The sequence below is a fragment of the Giraffa tippelskirchi genome, chromosome 2 (genome assembly GCF_054371585.1).
Source record: "Giraffa tippelskirchi isolate mGirTip1 chromosome 2, T2T-mGirTip1v1.2.pri, whole genome shotgun sequence".
Taxonomy (NCBI): domain Eukaryota; kingdom Metazoa; phylum Chordata; class Mammalia; order Artiodactyla; family Giraffidae; genus Giraffa; species Giraffa tippelskirchi.
In genome coordinates, this window is record NC_137276.1 from 150,028,276 (window position 1) to 150,049,225 (window position 20,950).

Sequence of the window (20,950 nt, forward strand, 5' to 3'; positions counted from 1 at the left end):
ATTCTCCTTGTGGATGATTTTAGGTCTTTTCTTATTTATATAGAATTTTATTACTGGGTTAAACAGAAGCAAAGTGTACTTTATAGACAGCAAATATCATCTTCAATAAGATCTCTAATCAAAAGGGAGTTGCAAAAGTGAAAAATGTAGATTATTGGAAGTAGGTGCATTTTTGAAGAATGATTTTTGGTTGTGTGTGTGTGTTCTGGTAGCAGAGTGGCAGAAACACAATTTATTCTTTTCAACATTCAATTTTAAAAGGTAAAGGAGATGGTTATGTTCTCCCTGTTGTTACTATTGATTTTAAAACATAAGAGTTTGCTCAGATGGCATGATCTAGAGCTTTTGTTTTAAATTTCAGGTTGGTCATTCACTCAACCAACATTGAACAAATGCTATATGCTAAATGGGCTTCCCAGGTGACACAGTGGTAAAGAATCTGCCTGCAAATGCAGGAGACATAAGAGATGTGAGTTCAATCCCTGGGTTGGGAAGATCCCTTGGAGTAGGATATGGTGACCCACTCCAGTATTTTTGTCTGGAAAATTCCATGGTTAGAGGAGCCTAATGGGCTACAGTTCCATGGGGTCACAAAGAGCTGGACATGACTGAGCAACTGAGCATATATGGTAAATACTTTAAAAGGTTCTGGGGCTACAGCTGAAAATAAAACAGACATGACCAGAAAGTTTACAGGCTGATTGGAAAGAATGTCATTAAATGAAATATCACACTTACATGTATTCCAGGAACATACCACGCCTGTTTCTGCTTTGGGCCATTTGCACTCACTATTGCCTTTACTCACACTTCTCTTCCCCCAGATACATAGCTCCCTCCTTCACTATTTTCAAGTCTTTACTCAAATGTCACTTTCTCAGTTGAACAATGCAGAATTCTAAATCTAGCTAAATGAGCGCCAAATATTAAGATACGATGAAGGTATTTTTAAGAAATCCATTCAGAAGGTGGAGAAGGAAATGGCAACCCACTCCAGCATTCTTGCCTGGTGAATCCCGGGGACGGAGGGGCCTGGTGGGCTGCGGTCTATGGGGTCACACAGAGTCGGACACGACTGAAGCGACTTAGCAGCAGCATTCATAAGGAAATGTTCAGGGAAGTAGTCAAAGAAAACAAAAAAAGATTTCAGGAGAAAGAAACACATTAAATACAAAAAAATAAGAGAGAAAGAGAAACCAGTGAGATGCTAACAATCGTGAACTTTTAAAAATACTAATAATTTGGAATGGAACTCCAAATGAGTTCAATATGAAAGCTGAAGGTGAAGCCAATGTCATTGAAGGGAGAAATGATAGCATGCTGTGGTTCACTTTCTTTTCTTAGGAAAAGGTTATATACATCTGGGCTTCCCTTGTGACTCAGCTGGTAAAGAATCCGCCTGCAATGTGGGAGACCTGGGTTCGATCCCTGGGTTGGGAAGATCCCCTGGAGAAGGGAAAGACTACCGTCTCCAGTATTCTGGCCTGGAGAACTCTATGGACTATACAGTCCATGGGGTTGCAAAGAGTCAGACACAACTGAGCAACTTTCACTTATATACATTTAAACATATGAGTTTAAAAATTAATGGCTAACCAATACAGGAATAGACACAGATATATAATTCTTAAATCTCTAGGGAAGGAAAAAGTGGAGAAAATGAAATTAAACCCCTCAAAAGACAGAGAAAGTAAAAAAAAATTTTTTTAAAAAGGTAAATATTAAATATTTACTAGTGGTAATATAGCCAAATGTTTTACTAATTACAATGAATGTAAAATGTTAATTCTCCTACTAAAAGGCAAAGATTGTCAGATTTTATTTTTATCTAACTATGTACTAATTCTCTGAGACACTTCCAAAACAAAATGACACAGCATAATTAAAGAGATGGACACAGGTATATCAGAAAGATGCTAAGTAGCCAAGAAAAAGATTAGTTAAAATAATATTAACATGATTTAAGAGGTCAAAATCATTTATTTGGACAAAGAGGAAGATTTCACACTATAAACAGAATAATCTGTCAAGATACAAAAATCAACAAAATACAAAAATTTTATGTACCAAACCATCCAGCTTTCACATATATAAAACAAAAACTATTAAAAATGCAAGTAGATATAGGTAAATCCATAATCTTAGTGGGAGTATTTTGTGCAGCTCTCTTAGAATTTGATGATTAAAGTAATAAACTAATAATAATAAAGGTACATACAGTTTTAATAATACATATAACAAATTGCATAAGTATACACATACATGTCCAGTAAAAAAAGAATACACATTTATTTCAAATGCAAGTCCATTATTTATTTTTAAAAATTTACCATATATTATGCTTCAGTAAATAATCTCAATAAATTTCAAAGAAAAACTGAAACTACACAAACATGTACTGACTTCAGTTCAATAAAATCAGAAATCAATAACAAACTGATGACTAGACACAATCTAACTACTTAGGTATAATTCCTGAGCTAAGAAGGACATTTACAAGTGAATGATAATAAAAACACACTATAAAAAAACATGGTGCTTCCCAGGTGGCATAGTGGTAAAGAATCCACCTGACAGTGCAGAAGATGCAGGCTCAATCCCTGGATCAGAAAGATCCCCTGGAGAAGGAAGTGGCAATCCACTCCAGTATTCTTGCCTGGGAAATCCTAGGAACAGAGGAGCTGGTGAGCTACAGTCCACGGGGTCACAGAGAGTTGGACATGACTTAGTGCACATACACATACAAATACATATAAAAACATGTGATATAATTCTAGGTAAATATATAGCAAAATATTAAAATAACAATATTTTAAGAAAAGATAATTTAACATTTAGAAATGTATTTATGTCATTCACTCTAGTAACAATAATAAGGATAAAAATATGGTCATCTCAATATATTTCAAATTTTTAAAAAATAAAATTCAATAACATTTTTTGTTAAAACTCTTAGTAAACTAGGAAAAGAGATAAGCCTCCACACTTAAACAAGAAATATTTATGTCTGCATCCCACAATATACCAAAATCAATAATGAAACATTATAAAGACCCCCATTAAAGTCAGGAATAAGTCTCCATATTCAAGATTGTACTCTCTGTCCTAAGCAATGCAATAATAAAGAATAATAAATTATATTAATTATAGGACTAATAATATTAAATAAGAGTTATAAATGTTAGGAAGGAAGAGAAAATTCATGATTTATAAATAATATAATTTTATATCTTGAAAATACAAAAGAAATAATTAAAATTACTAGAACTGAGAACATTTAATATAGTAAATAACAATTTTAAAATGCACAGCTTTCATATAGACCAATTAAAAACAATTAGAAAAATTTTGAATATTGTCTTCAATTGCAAAAAGGGAAAAAAACACAAAAATAAATAGGATATTAATATAAGAAATATACAAGATTTACATGGACAAAGTAGTAAAATATGGCCTCAATGATGGATAGAATTACTCAGTATAGTAAAGCTCACAATTCTTTTCAAATTAATCTTCAATTCAGTGCAATACCAAACAAAACTTAAAAGCTAATTCATTTTAATATATATCTGTAGGTGAGAATAGTCAATAGTGTAAAGAAAAATGGAGATAAAGTATATTTTTAAACCGTCTAAAATATCAGGACATGTTAAGAAATTAAAAGAGACTGATACCGGGGGCAGAAAAATAGAAAAATAAATGGAATATTAGAATGGAAAGTCCATAAAAGCAAATTGAAGATATCATAAAAATTGCATTTTACACTATTAAATACAGGAAAATATTTTTATAATACTGGAGTAGAGCATGCACTGTTAAGAGAAAAACTAAAAGCTAAGGATCAAATTATTGATAGGTTTGATAAAATTTAAAACCTATGTATGATCCAAAAAATATCCACAAACAAATTTGTCACATGCAGTATATTTGGAGAAAATATTTGAGATATATATATATATATATATATATAAAACAAAGGATTTCATATAGGATATGTAATAAAGGATTATCTATAAAACATATGAAGACCTAATAATTAACAAGAAAAAGATAACCACCCCACAGAAAAAAAATAAGAATATGATCAAGCAATCTTAAAAAGAGGAAGCATACATGATAAATTAACAAATAAAAATGTATTCCACTTCAGTAGTACTCAGAGAAATGGAAATTAAATCAGAAGTTAGATATAATTTCTCAGTCATCAGATTAGTAATTTATTTTTAATAGCAGAGTTCCAGTGTAATGAAGTATCATTAGAGCCAGCACTTCTACTCCGAGGTGTCTGTGGTGGACACTGTTACCTGCCCATCTAGCGTTTCATCCCTCCAGAGCACTGATTTCTGCAGTATTCCTTTCCCTTTCCACCACCTCCACAGCCCATCTGTCTCAAGAAAAGCTGACCCCACCTTCAGCCCCAGGGATGAGTCTGATTGAACCAAAAGGTAATCTTAAGCCCTGCCCTCTCACTCAGTGATTGGTCAAAATTCTTGAGCGGCACAAGAGAGGCACAGAGAATTTTGCAGCAAGTTTTTAGAAAAAGTTCTTCCTTACTCTTAAGGAGAATATCAAGAAGCATAACATACTTTCTCTCACAAGACATGAAAAACGAAAAATGGCACAGAAGTCCAAGTATGCCTGGCATGTTTAAGGAAGAAAAAGAAACCCTGAGAAGAGAAACTGTTTTACGGTGGTGGAGGGGAGATATCAGGGGTTTGGTTCAGTTTTTCTGCTTGAGATAGTGTATTTCAATGTGGAGATGTCAAGTAGATATTTGGATACTCAAGTCTGGCTTTCAGTGAAAATATTGGTTTGGAGGTAAAACTTTGGGAGTTGTCAGAATCGACAAGTCATTTGATCATGAGAAATGTTACCAGATCACCAAGGAAGTGAATAAAGACAGGACACTGCAGGATGTGGCTCTGGGGTACACCAGTGTTGATATTTAGGAAACCAGAAAGAGGAACAGGCAAGAAGAATGGGAAGGAGAGGTCAAGAAGATAGGGATAAAGTTCAGGAAAGCACAGTGTCCTGAAAGTCAAACAAAGAAAGTGATTTAAGGAGGAGGCAGCAATCAACTGAGACAAATACTAGTGAGTCAGTATAATGTAATGTCTAAGATAAAGGCTCTGAAGCCATATGCCAGGTTCAAATCCAGCACTCACATTTATTTGCTGTGTGAGCATGAAAAAGTCACTATACCTCTCTGTCTCCACTCCTCATGTAAAAACGGTATTATAATGGCTCTGATGTCATATGTTATTGTGAGGCTTAAGTGTCTAAATATGTTTAACACACTTAGAATAGTGCCTGGATGTGATAAGTGCTCAATAAATGGCAGCTAGTATTACTTTATTGTTGGATAGTTTTTATTTTTCTCTTCCAGTTTTATTGAGGTATAGTTGACACACAGCACTCCAAGTTTAAGGTCTACAGCATAATGACTTGACTTCCCTATCCATATATACATATATGTGCTGTGCTTAGTCACTCAGTTATGTCCGACTCTGCGACTCCATGGACTGTAACCCTCCTGGCCCCTCTGTCCATGGGACAGAGTTCTCCAGGCAAGAACACTGGAGTGGGTTGCCATGCCTCCTCATATACATATATATACACAGACATATATACATATACTCTTTTTCAGATTATTTTCTATTATAGGTTATTGTAAGATTAAATATAAGTCCTGGTGCTATAATAGGTCCTTGCTGTTTTTCTATTTTATATATAGTAGTGTGTTTCTGTTAATCCCAAACTCCTAATTTATCCCTCCCCCCAACCTTTCCCCTTTGAAACCTTAAGTTTGTTTTCAGTGAGTCTATTTCTGTTTTATATATAATTTCATTTCTATCATTTTTTTCAGATTCCACTATAAGTGATATCATATGATATCATCGTATTTGTCTTTGTGTTATTTCAATTAGTATGATGATCTCTAGATCCATTCATGTTGCTGCAAATGGCATCATTTCATTCTTTTTATGGCTGAATACTACTCCATTTTATGTATATACCACATCTTCTTTATCCATTTACCTGTTGATGAACATCTAGGTTGCTTCCATGTCTTGGCTATTGTATATAGTGCTGCAAAGAATTTAGGATGCATGTACTTTTTAAAATTAGAGTTTTCATCTTTTCTAGATATATGCTCAGGAGTGGAACTTTTGGGTCACACAGGAACTCTATTTTTAGTTTTTTAAGAAACCTCCATACTGTTCTCCATAGTGGCTACACCATCTCACGTTCCCACCAATGAGTGAGAAGGCTCCCATTTCTCCACACCCTTCCCAGCACTTATTATTTATAGACTTTTTGATGATGGTCATTCTGACCAGTGTGAGATGGTACCTTATCTTAGTTTTGATTTGCCTTTCTCTAATAATTAGCAGTGTTAAGCATCTTGTGTCTGTTGGTTATCCATATATCTTCTTTGGAGAAATATCAATTTAGGTTTTCTGCCCATTTTTTTTTTTTAATTGTGTTGTATGTTTTTTGGATATTGAGCTGAATACACTCTTTGTATATTTTGGAAATTAAGCCCTTGTGAGTTACATAATTTGCAAATATTTCCTCCCATTCCATAGGTTTTCATTTTGTTTATAGTTTCCTTTGCTGTGCGAAAGCGTTTGAGTTTAATTAGGTCCCATTTATTCATTTTTGCTTTTGTTTCCACTACTCTAGAATGCAGATCCAAAACAATACTGCTGCAATTAATGTCAAAGAGTGTTCTGCCTGTTCTGCCTCTAGGAGTTTTAAAGTATCTGGTCTTACATTTAGGCCTTTAATCCATTTTGAGTTTATTTTGTGTATGGCATTAGAAAATGTTCTAATTTCATTCTTTTACATGTAGCTGTCCAGTTTTCCCAACACCACTTATTGAAGAGATTGTCTTTTCTCCATTGTATATTCTTGTCCCTTCTGTCACAGATTAACTGACTATAAGTATGTGGGTTTATTTCTGGGGTTTCTATCTGCTTCCATTGATCTATATTTCTGTTTTCGTACCAGTACCATACTGATTTGATTATGTAGATTTGTAGTATAGTCTGGAGTCAAGGAGCATGATTGCTCCAGCTCTATTCTTTCTCAAAAGTGTTTTGCTATTCAGGGTCTTTTGTGTTTCCATACAAATTTTAAAATTTTTGTTCCAGTTCTATAAAAAATGCCATTGGTAATTTGATATGTTATTGCACCGAATCTGTAAATTGCCTTGTGTAATATAGCCATTTTAATAACATTGATTCTTCTGATCCAGTCTTTCCATCTGTTATCTTTAATTTCTTTCATCAGCATCTTATAGTTTTTAGAGTACAGGTCTTTTGCCTCCTTAGGTAAGGTTATTCCTAGATATTTTCCTCTTTTTGATACAATGGTAAATGTGATTGATTCCTTAATTTCTATTTCTGATATTTCATTGTTAGTGTATAAAAATGCAACAGGTTTCCATATTTTCCATGTATTTTGCATCCTGCAACCTTGCCAAATTCATTGATGCACTCTAATAGTTTTCTGGTAGCATTTTAAAGATTTTCTATGTTTGGTATCATGTCATCTGTAAACAGTGACAGCTTTATATCTTTTTTTCCAATTCAGATTTCTTTTATTTCCTTCCCTTCTCTGATTGCTGTGGCAAAGACTTGAACAAAAATGACAAGAGTGTATATGCAAATTAATCAATGTGATATACCATATTAACAAATTGAAATATAAAAACCATATGATAATCTCAATAGATGCAGAAAAAGCTTTTGACAACATTCAGCACCCATTTATTATAAAAACTCTTTAGAAACTGGGCATAGAAGGAACCTATCTCAGCATAACAAAGACCATATATGATAAACCCACAGCAAACATAAGTCTCAATGGTGAAAAACTGAAAGCATTTCCTCTAAGATGAGGAACAAGACAAAGGAGCCCACTCTTGCCAGTTATTCAACATAGTTTTGGAAGTCCTAGCTATGGCAATCAGAGAAGAAAAAAATAAATGAAAGGAATCCAGATTGGAAAAGAAGAAGTAAAAGTCTCGCTGTTTGAGGATGACCTGATACTATACATAAAAACCCAGAGATACTATTAGAAAACTACTAGAACTAATCAATGAGTTTAGTCAAGTTGCAGGATACAAAATCAGTACACAGAAATCACTTGAATTCCAATATACTAACAACAAAAAAATAAGAAAGAGAAATTAAGGAATCAATCCCATATACCATTGCAACAAAAGAATAAAATATCTAGGACTAAACCTACCTAAGGAGAAAAAAGAGCTGTATACAGAAAACTAAGACACTGATGAAAGAAATCAAAGATGACATAAACAAATGGAGATATTCCATGTTTCTGGGTTGGAAGAATCGATACTGTGAAAATGACTATACTACCAAATATCATCTACAGATTTAGTACAATCCCTATCTCCAGTACTCTTTCCTGGAAAATCCCATGGATGGAGGAGCAGTCCTTGGGTTTGCTAAGAGTCAAACACGACTGATAGGCTTCACTTTTCCTTTTCACTTTCATGCATTGGAGAAGGAAATGGCAACCCACTCCAGTGTTCTTGCCTGGAGAATCCCAGGGACAGGGGAGCCTGGTGGGCTGCTGTCTATGGGGTCGCACAGAGTTGGACACAACTGAAGCAACTTAGCAGCAGCAGCTATCAAATAACCAATGGCATTTTTCACAGAACTAAAACAAAAAATTTCACAATTTTTATGGAAACACGAAAGACTCCGAATAGCCAAAGCAATCTTGAGAAAGAAGAATGGAGCCAGAGGAATCAACCTTCCTGATTTCAGACTATACTACAAAGTTACAGTCATTGAAACAATTTGGTACTGGCACAAAAACAGAAATCTAGACCAATGGAACAAGATAGAAAGGCCAGAGATAAACCCATACACCAATGGGCACCTAATCCTTGACAAAAGAGGCAAGAATACGCAATGGAGAAAAGATAGTCTCTTCAATAAGTGGTGCTGGGAAAACTGGACAGCTATGTGTAAAAGAATGAAATTAGAACACTTTCTAACACCATACACAAAGATAAACTCAAAGTGGAGTAAAAATCTAAATGTAAGACCAGAAACTATAAAACTCTTAGAGGAAAATATAGGCAGACACTCTATGACATAAATCACAGCAAGATCTTCTATGACCCACCTCTTCTAGTAATGGAAATAAAAACAAAAATAAACAAGTGGGACCTAAGTAAACTTAAAAACTTTTGCACAGCAAAGAAAACTATTAAACAAGGTAAAAATGCAACCCTCAGAATGAGAGAAAATAATAGTAAATGAAACTGACAAAGGACTAATTTCCAAAATATACAGGCTATACAACCAGCTTATGCAACTCTATACCAGAAAAACAAGTGACCCAATCAAAAAGTGGGCAGAAGACCTAAACAGACAATTCTCCAGTGAATACATACAGATGGTAATAAACACATAAAAAGATGCTCATTATTAAAAAGATGCTCAAAACATTGCTCATTATTAGAGAAATACAAATCAAAACTACAATGAGATATCATCTCATACCAGTCAGAATGGCCATCATCAAAAAATCTACAAACAACAAATGCTGGAGAGGGTGTGGAGAGAAGGGAACCCTCTTGCACTCTCAGTAGGAATGCAAATTGATACAGCTACTATGGAAGACAGTATGGAGCTTCTTTAAAAAACTAGGAATAAAACTACCATATGGCCCAACAATCCCACTACTGGACATATACCCTGAGGAAACCATAACTGAAAAAGACACATGTACCCCAGTGTTTGCTGCAGCACTATTTACAATAGCTATGACATGGAAGCAACCTAAATGTCCATTGACAGATAAATGGATAAAAAAGCTGTGGCACATATACACAGTGGAATATTACTCAGCCATTAAAAGGAACACATTTGAGTCACTTCTAATGATGTGGATGAATCTAAAGCCTGTTATAGAGAGTGAAGTAAGTCAGGAAGAAAAAACAAATACTGTATATTAATGCATTTATGTGGACTCTAGAAAGATGGCACGGATGAACCTATTTGCAGGGCAGCAGTGGGGACACTGACATAGACAGCAGACTTGTAGACATAGGGAGCAGGGGGAAGGAGAGGGTGGGACAAATGGAGAGAGTAGCATGGAAACATATACACTACCATATGTAAAATAGATAGCCAGTGGGATTTTGCTGTATGACTCAGGGAACTCAAACCGGGGCTCTGTGACAATCTAGAGGTGTGGGATGGGGTGGGGGGGTGGGAGGGAGGTTCAAGAGGGAGGGGACATATGTATACCTATGGCTGATTCATGTTGATAATGGCAGAAACAAACATAATATTGTAAAGTAATCATCCTTCAGTTAAAAATAAATAATTTTTTTTAAAATGGCAAGAGTAATCATCCTCATCTTGTTCCTGATCTTAGAGGAAATGCTTTCAGCTTTTCACTATTGAGTATGATGTTAGCTGTAGGTTTGTCATATACGGTCTTTATTAGGTTGAGGTATGTTCCCTTCATGCCCACTTTCTGAGAGATTTTATCATAAATGGATACTGAATTTTATCAAAAGTTTTTTCTGTATCTGCTGAGATGATCATATAGTTTTTATTCTTTAATTTGTTAATGTCATGTATCACCCTGATTGACTTGTGGATATTGAAAAATCCTTGCCTTCCTGGGGTAAATTTCATTTAATCATCGTGTATGATCCTTTTAGTGCATTGTTGGATTCAGTTTGTTAGTATTTTGTTGAGGATTTTTGCATTATGTTCATTAGTGTTATTGGCCTATAATTTTCTTTTTGTAATATCTTTATCTGGTTTTGGTATCAGGGTGATGGTGACCTCAAAGAATAAGTTCAGAAGTATTCCTTCCTCTACAAATTTTCAGAATAGTTTCAGAAGGATAGCTCTAAATGTTTTGTAGAATTCACTTGGAAGTCATCTGGTCCTGGATTTTGTTTGTTGGGAGTTTTAAAATCATTGATTCAGTTTCAGAACTTGTAGTTAGTCTATTCATATTTTCTATCCTGTTATTTTAAATATACCTTTAATCAGAGGTTGGTCTTAGAGAAGTCATTCTGAGGACTTGCTGGTGGAGGACAGAGAAGATGGAGGGATGTGGAGCTCCAGGCACCTCATGTTAAATGTACTTATTTGTTATTATATCTTTCTCACATACTACAATGTAAGCTCTGTAAGAGAGGGCCCTTATTTTATTCCCTGCTATATCTCCATAACCTTTAACAGTTAACAGCACACAATAGCTTTCCAGTAAATATTTGTTAAATGAATGACTACTTTCAGTAAAAATTTGAGGCCAAGAAAAGTTAAAATGCTTTCCCACCTTATTATGTCAGAGTTTGATCTAAAACCTGAGTCTCCTGTTTCCCAATACAGGGACTATTTCAGTAATAGGAAAACCTGGGTTTCAGAATTTATATCCCGCCCTTCAAAATGGTATCAAAGTTGTAACAATTTCAAAGGCAGAAATGAGACAGGAAAGAGTAGAATGACTTCCCACTTCTTTTCAAGATTATCTGAAGTCATTGAATACACTGTTTTTATTTTGTTGAAAAGTTAAAACTTTTGTTGATGATGTGGCTGCTAAATAATTAAAATAGAAATCTTAAAAAATCCATAAATGATCTAACAAAACTAGTCATTTATCAAACAATACAAATGAATGTGAAATTTAAAAATTACCACAATTTTACCTCCTGCTTGTTGCACACACTTTATTTATTTTTCAAGGACTACAATTGAAAATTTGAGAATATAATTCCTTATGGTAAAAATTTAAATTGTGTATAAATAAAACAGACACTTATTTCCACAAAACTCACCAATAATATGACTTTTATGCAATTAGAAATAACCTTGAATCTCTTATCCCTCAGTTTAATAATCTATATATAGCATAAGACTGAAAGGTTAAGAGAAGAATTATATTTCTCTGTAGTATTTACTCTTAGATATTTAAGTGGCAATGTTAAGTAGCAACGAATCACTTCATCCATATGTAAAACTTCATAGTTCTGTAAATAATTAGCTAGAACTGGAGAAATATTTTTAGAATAGCCAGGGACTATAAAATGAAGCTAATTCATAGAAGTCCCCAGTTAATTATAAAGAGATTACTAGACGATTTCTACAAAAATATACAAAGTAAGTCTAAGTCAACACAGATGGCAACATGTAACATGTCTGTATAAAGAAATTGAAAATTGTGTCTCCAATAATGTAATCATAAAAATGTCCCTCTTGCTAAGTTTCTAAAAACCATAACATTGTAAAATAAAACAAATAGTTTGCCAGAGTTTTTAAAAAAAAATTTTATCTTAAAAATGGCCTTAATTTTTGATCTAGAAAAACTCACTTTTGGAACATTACTCTAGGGAAATAATCAAAAGGAAGGAAAATGCTATATGTTTTGAAGATGTTCACTGTGGTATTATGTATATAATTGGAGAATCTAAAAACTAAGATGTCCACAATAGGGAGATATTTAATTAAATTGGAGTTGATCTACTTAATATATAATCATTAAACAGTATAAAATGCTGATTGTAAAAAAATGTTTAATTTGTATGTGTATCATTAAAGAGTTCAATCCAAATCAACTCAGCTACTGTCATATGTGTGTGTGTGTGTGTGTGTGTGTGTGTGTGTATACACACACATATGTAACTGTGTGAATGCTACCTAGGCTTAAGGTTAGGGAAAACAAAACTAGAGAAGTAGCACCCCTCATAAAATTCTTAAGAATGTTTAATTCTGACTGGTTAAACCACATGCACATGACACAGTGATAAAGACTTTCAGGTTCCCAGGGTAATTACAAATCACACCTAAGCAATCACCATTTAGACTTTCTCATTCATTGCAGCTAGCCTGAAGCAGAGAAATTTAGTGTATTTATTCTGGGTATTTTTCTAGCCTTGTCAAGTCATTTTGGAATCCTTTATAGGTGATACGAAGTAACTGTATATTTCAGTGCACATCTTTGCTATAGAAACATGATTTTCAGCTTTGCAGCCCAAGGATGCATTCCATGTATGAATAGGGTCTTTGTGAAACAAGAGTAAAGTCATCAGCTTCTACGCTATGAAGAAGAAATGTTTATCTTCTAATGTGCATATATGTAAGCCACCTCTTTAAAATCAGCCCCCTTAAATGGCAATGAGTATGCTTGTGTGTATGACACATCAATGTCCATTAATTGCATGAAGAGAACTGAGATTCCAATGGCAAAATCTGTAAAAGTAGATATACAAAGAAAAGTGGAAGCATCTGTTTAATATATACGACATTAGAATTTAATTTTACCTCTGTGATGCTTTTGTGTGACTGCAGTGTTACAGCAGAGCACATAAGCATAGCCGTGCAGTGTCAGCAGGTGCATGCCACCAAATTACTGCTTTTAATTTGCATATTCATCTGCTAAGAAGCATGTCATTATCATATCAAAGGGATACTAAGCAACATCTAGCTTGGAGAGATGTGGCATAGTTTCAATAGGAGCAATTAATGCAAGATGAGGACTCTCTTTCTGTCATGTCTCCCAGGGCTAGCTGTAATCGGGCTGATTATTGGATACCAATAAGACCGAGGGCCCAGTTGGCACAGAATAAGAGAAGAACTGGAAAGAGAGCCTGCTAGTCCTCTCCACTGTACACTTGATGGCAACATGATGCTCTGGTCACTCAAAAGAATCCTGTCCTTATTATAGATGCTATCTCTCTGCACTCATCTATTTCAGTTGTCATTAAATGACCAAATGCATTCCAAAAGTAATATGTATTAAAAGAAAAATGATCTTGACTTTAGAGAGCATGGGACAATTTTTTGAAAAAGACATTAAAACTGTGTTTTAATAGAGGTTTTAGTACTTTAGGTAAATTTCATTCAAACAAACAATTTTCTTCCTCCTTCAAGCATTTATTGAGCAATAAGTATATATCAAACAGTGTCAAGTGATGAAGGTACAGACATAAACTAGTCACAGTCCCTAATCTCAGCTTGCAGTTGAACAGGGGGAGACAAACATGTAAACCAAGCAAAACTTGACTAACATTTCTAACTTACTGCTTATTAACTTAAGAAAGGTCACAAACATGCAGAACCATCTTTTTGATATAATAGTAAGGACATGTGGTGTCATTTCTTCATGGAAAGACTTTAAGAACAGAATTTTAAATTTTAGTTTAGTTTTAGAAATTGATCTCACTTTTTCTCTCCTAATGGTAGTAGCTAAAAACAGTGTACAAATATGAATACTTGAACAGTTGAAGTAGAGACAGTTGTTTCAATTATTCTGTTGTTTTTTAATCTTTCATTGGATGCATTTATATAAGCAAGTACTTTTAAAAAACAGGAACCATTAATAGCTTGCTTCCTGCAGTGTATAAAATGGGATGGTATACACATACACTTTCATTAATTTATTCAACAAATATTTTTTGAGCACTCACTATGTGGTAAGCACTGCTATAAACACTGGGGGTACAGCTATGAACAAAATGGGCCAAGTGCCTGTCCCTGAGTTTATACTCACACATGCTCCTCTGTGTGAATATATGCGTTGAGCATATGCCTAGTGAAAAGTTCAATGACATTCATTCAACAAGCACTTAATAACCACCTTATGTGTCAGACTAGGGAAATGAAAGGAACATGAAGTTTACCTTGGAAACTACAAGCCAAGAATGAGTACAAGAGAGCTACCAAATGATCAGTAGACCTAAAACCATATGTCTTATGTGAAACAAAAATAAAATGGTATTCTTTTATGGTTGTCCAACCTTATAAGTAATTTCAGATATCAACCAGTCATCTCAGTATAACCCCAGAAAGTTCGTCAACCACCTTTTTATCAATTGCTATTAAAATTTTAGGGGCGAAGTGTTGAACCTTATTGAGCATCAGAGCTAGGCACTTTGGGTGCATCATCTTGATACTCAGATGATCACTCTGATAAATGCTAATATGCCCAATTTGCTAGTAAGGAAACTAAAGCTCAGAGAGTTTTATATCTCCCAAGGTTACTCAGTTAGTAAGTGCTGGGTAGAATCAGAACTTAAAATTTGCTAATGCCTAATATGTGTTCTAACCACAGTTCTTTGGGCTTCACTGGTAGTTCAGATGGTAAAGAATCCACCTGCAATGCAAGAGACCCCTGTTCAGTTCCTGGGTCGGGAAGATGCCCTGGAGAAGGGATAGGCTACCCACTCCAGTATTCTGGCTTGGAAAATTCCATGGACAGAGGAGCCTGGCACGTACAGTCCATAGAGTCTCAAAGGGTTGGGCACGACTCTTTTGCTTTATTATAGTGGAAATTATGGGTTAAATGATATATATCTCATTAGAACTACTGATTGAAAATTTAAACAAATGAACAAAAATATAATCTCTTTAACTGTATGTTACTACTCTGGCTGACTTTTTCACCAAACGAAGAGGATCTTTTTTTCTTTTTAATTAACCTTATGCTGAGAATTGTAGACTCATTTTGTTTTGTTTAAATTGGTTGTTTCACAGAGCTGAGCTACTGACTTGGAGTCAGAAAGTCTGAGTTTAAATCCTAGTTGCCTGTGGAAGATCCTTAGCTGGTAAGAGCTTCAGTCTTCTCATCTACAAAATGAGGAATTTAATCTATATGCTATATTAGGTTTCTTGCAGGTCTGGCTTTCTATGAGTCTATGAAAAACAGCTAGAGAGGATCATAAAATATTTAAATATCCTATACTTCCTGGATCCTATTTTCCTGTAAAAATAAAAATAAAATTCTCTGTTATATTTTTAAATAATACCTTTAGGTAAAACTTCAGTAAATACTAATTGTTGATTAAATGTTTTCTTCTCACAAAAGTTGACTTCATTACAGCACTGAATGTTCATTTATTTATTTTTTACCAAGAAGAAAGGAATGAAGGGAGGAAGGAAATAGAAAAGGAAAGAGAAAGAAAGCAAGCCACATATGGGTATATGTACGTTATATATTCACTCATATAATAACAGTTGTGTATGCATGCCTACATGTATGTATGTTATATGTACACAAATGAACATATCGAAAAACCTCAAGTTCTATAATTTTTTTTTTCTGCCATAGCAAAAGGAGGAAAATGTTTTCCTTTAACAAGTTCATATTTCAAGGAGCTTATGGCCTTCTTCCTCTGAGTGAAATGGTGGGTTCCACAAATGGTGGAGTTTCACAGAGAAGTTTATTTAGTTCTCCTGTTTTATCAACAGAAGTCAGCTTTATGAATCAATCATGAATTGGTTGAATTTATATCCATTTATAACTATTCATAGTTTTTACCACTATTAAATTAAATATTATTCAATTATCATCTACTCTGGGCATCTGGGCATTTTCTAATTGGTTTGTTTAAGTCTGCATTCACACAAGCAGGTCTTCAAAGATCACTCTGTTCTTTTCAAGAGACTCTAATTCAGATCAAAACCTTAACTGATCTCAAACAGAAAAACTTTAATCACATACACAACTCAGTTGAGGACATACTCAAAAGACAGAATCTTTTGCAAATAAATCACATCTTCATCTATCAGTTCATTTTGTGCCCTTCTGTCAGTACAATTTCCCAAACTTCTATACAGTAATTGTAGGCCTCAAATAAATGCTAAAACTCTTCAAACTATGAATAGACTTTCTAAGCATAATTCATGAAGGAAATTTTTGTGTCAGTTCCTATCTTCATGGCTTATATGAAATTTCTCAGCAAGTCCACTCACAAACCTGTCCGCTCCATGTTTGTCTGCTACGGTAGAAAATGAGAACCTCAGTGCTCTTACAGGGATGATTCAAAGTACTGCATCCACCTTATGTAAACATAAGTTTATTGGTATTTGTGTAACATATTTATGGGTATTGGTATAACATAAGATTTTTATATCTCTAAGGAAAGATAAAGAAGCTGCTTTGATTCGTGTATGGGTGCATGTATCAGCAACAGTAAAGTCAGGTGGTGTTACTGGATATGGTAGAATAAGAAAATGTGTATTCTTTAGGGAAAAAACTAAACTTTATTGATAAAATTCAAATGGCCAGAGATAACATTTAATTGTCCCGAAAAAGAAAAACTACAAATGAAAAATATTAAGTGATGTCTATAACAAAGTATTGCAGTTGAAATTGAAGAAAGAATTCTAGTATCACACATCAGCTTTTCTACTGGTACAGGAGGAGAGATATAAATAGAAAGAGATAAAATTATGCCACTAATAACATGGGAAAAGTGAATCATAAACAAATCTTCTATTTTAACTATATAAGATATAAAGAGTAGTAGATTCATCATATGCTTCTGTTATGCAAAGTCATAGCTAGAAAGCCTTGGTCCATTTCTATAGCTATATGTTGATGGATATTAACTAGACTTGTGATCATTTCATAGTATATACAAATATCAGAACTTTATATTGCACACCTGAAACTAATATAATGTTGCATGGCAATTATACCTCAATAAAGAAATTAAACAAATAAGAAATCCTGATCTAGTTAGGAAGAAATACTTGGTAGAAAGATAAATGAATAATTTATTATTTAATTAAAATGCAGCTAAAACAGGAACAAATTTTGAAACCATCCATAACCATATAACAGGAATATATTTACATGGCAAAAGAGAATTAAACCAGGACAGAAAACTGGTGGCACCCAGACACGGTTGGCTGCTTTAAAAGAAGGGAAATTTTACCATAAAAATATCTAGAATTTCTTTCTTTTTAAAGAAGAACAAAAGATCTGAAAGTACTGCCTGTATTCCTACATGACAAGTGGCAGGAGCTAAGCAGTGAATGTCACCTTTAGTTGAGTCTCTCCTGGTTTGCCGTAGTCCCCACCAGCTCCTCTCGCCTTCCAGCCATATTGCTTTACCTATGTGATGCCTTGGTGGCTTTTGAGCATTCAACCCCTGATATGCTAAATAGCACTTTCTCCGTAAACAGTACCTTAAAGATTAGAAAGTTTAGACAAGTCATTCTCAAAATCAGCTACATATTAGAATAACCTGTGAAACTTAAAAAAAAAAAAATATGGACCCTGTCCCAGGCTATAAATCAGAATCTCTTGAGGTGGCATAGGTTTTTTTGTTTGTTTCTCAGCTAATTTTAATATATAGCCAGGGATGTAGTTTAGGTATTAAAGATGATTTCTAGTTGTCTCTTAGTTCTGATTTTATTAGTTGTGTGTATGAAAACACATACACAGAGACAGACATTTGGCATTACAAAAAAAACTGCACTTGTTGAATATTTAACATTTGAAAGTGTATTATATTGTTGTTGTTCAGTCGTTCAGTTATGTCCGACTCTTTGTGACCCCATGGACTGTAGCACACCAGGCTTCCCTGTCCTTCACTATCTCCCGGAGTTTGCTCAAACTCATGTCCATGGAGTTGATGATGACATCCAACCACCTCATCCCCTTCTCCTTCTGCCCTCAATCTCTCCCAGCATCAGAGTCTTTTCCAGTGAGTCAGCTCTTCTCATCAGGTGGCCAAAGTATTGGAGCTTCAGCTTCAGCATCAGTCCTCCAAATGAATATTCAGGGATGATTTCCTTTAGGACTGACTGGTTTGATCTCCTTGCTGTCCAAGGGACTCTCAAGAGTCTTCTCTAGCACCACAGTTCAAAAGCATCAATTCTTCAGCACTCAGCCTTCTTTATGGTCCAACTCTCACATCTGTACATGACTAGTGGAAAAACCATAGGTTAGACTATACAGACCTTTGTCAACAAAGTGATATCGCTCCTTTTTAATAAGCTATCTAGGTTTGTCATAGCTTTCCTTCCAAGGAGCAAGGGTCTTTTAATTTCATGGCTGAAACCACTGTCTGCAGTGATTTTGGAGCCCAAGAAAATGAAGTCTCTCACTGTTCCCATTATTTCCCCATCTATTTGCCATGAAGTGATGAGACTGGATGCCATGATCTTAGTTTTTTGAATGTTGACTTTTAAGCCAGGTTTTTCACTCTCCTCTTTCACCTTCATCAAGAGGCTCTTTAGTTTCTCTTTGTTTTCTGCCATTAGGGTGGTGTCATCTGCATTATCTGAGGTTATTGAGTTTCTCCTGGCAATGTTGATTCCAGCTTGAGCTTCATCCAGCCTGGCATTTCTCATGATGTACTCTGCATATAAGTTAAATAAGCAGGGTGACAATATACAACCTTGATGTACTCCTTTCCCAGTTTTGAACCAGTCTGTTGTTTCATGTCTGGTTCTATTGCTTCTTGACTTGCACACAGGTTTCTCAGGAGGAGGTAAGGTGGTCTGGTAAATTTTCTTCTCTTTAAGAATTTTCCAGCTTGTTTTGATCCACACAGTAAAAGGCTTTAGTGTAGTCAATGATGTTTAGTGTAGTCAGTAGATGTTTTTCTGGAATTCTATTGCTTTTTCTATGATACAACAGATGTTAGCAATTTGATCTCTGGTTCCTCTGCCTTTTCTAAATCCAGCTTGTACATCTGAAAGTTCCTGCTTCACATACTGTTGAAGACTAGCACGAAGGATTTTGAGCATTACCTTGCTAGCATGTGAAATGAGCACAATTGTACAGTAGTTTGAAAATTCTGTGTCATTGTCCTTCTTTGGGATTGGAATGAAAACTGACCTTTTCCAGTCCTGTGACCACTGCTGAGATTTCCACATTTGCTGGCATATTGAGTGCAGCACTTTAACAGCATCATCTTTTAGGATTTGAAATAGTTCAGCTTTAATTCCATCACCTCCACTAGCCTTGTTCATAGTAATGCTTCCAAAGGCCCACTTGACTTCACTCTAGGATCTCTTGCTCTGGGTAAGTGATCACACCATCATGGTTATCCGGGTCATTAAGATCTTTTTTGTACAGTTCTCCTGTGTATTCCTGCCACCTCTTCTTAATACCTTGGGCTTGTTACTGTATTATATAGACAAAGAATTAACAAACCTCCTAAACTGAGTTTGTTTTGACCCAATCCTACATCGAGTTTGTATAGCCTGGTTTGTTAAAGTACTGAAAGAAAGCAAACCTTTGAATATTGGTGCCTGTTTGCTGTAGGGATCAAATATCTTCACAGGACTAACATTCAACTTTGCATGTATTAGGCCTAACCAGGCCTCTAGCTACTTTGAGTAATTAAGTTTTAGTACAGGTCATGGCAAAGCTTGTATCTTTTCTGATGCTTCAGGCCTGTTCTGGGTACTATATGCAAAGCTCAGTTTGATCAATCAGTCAAAAAATGATATTGGTTGTTAACTTTTTTAAAATAAGAAATTGGACTAATTTAACTCATCAAATCTACTAAGGTAGATTAGTTTGTATGTGTAGACCATCTACAATATTAACACCATTACTATAGTTTATTAAATTGTTGAAAAACTTCAATGTAATTTTTATGTGGATCAATTCAAATATTACTAGATCTGGAGAGGAGGAAGAAGAAAGTAGAAAATATAATTATTTAGTCATGGCAAAATGTGACACAATTTTTGCTTTAAAATAAACTCCATGCATTATAGATGAGTATTTGTTTTTAGAGGCTCGTTCAGTCAGGAAAAAAAAAACAACTTGCAAATTACTTCCTTCTTTTGGAATATGTCTTTACCAGTAAGTGTACTGGAAATTATTCTACATTAGAGTGGTTTCTAAAGTGGTCCTAAAATTAGAAAATTTACTTCAGACATAACTTATTTTGATACATCATAAAATTTTGTGAAGAATAATTTTGAAGCGAGGTTTAAGATTGCAGTGTTCTCTATTTTAGTGAATAGAGAGCTGGATAGTAAATTTCAGAATTTGGATAGTCATCCAAAATTAGAAGCTAAAGAAGCACTGGAGCTTGCCACAATTAAGGCATGGATGTGTGGAGGCCTCATAAGCCTACTTTCTCAGGTCACCAGTATATGTTAAATGATCACTCAGCATCTATTAAAAATCC

General features: G+C 34.6%; 1 protein-coding gene across 4 annotated transcripts in view; it reads left to right on the forward strand.

Annotated features, from left to right (window-relative positions):
* Window positions 1–20,950, forward strand: part of LOC145538674 (uncharacterized) — a 736,734-nt gene that overhangs the window by 471,856 nt on the left and 243,928 nt on the right. For all 4 annotated transcript variants that reach the window (XR_014077166.1, XR_014077160.1, XR_014077169.1 and 1 more), the window contains one exon: window positions 15,543–15,613. The gene's annotated coding sequence lies outside the window, so the exon portion shown is untranslated. The remainder of the gene's footprint in view (window positions 1–15,542; window positions 15,614–20,950) is intronic.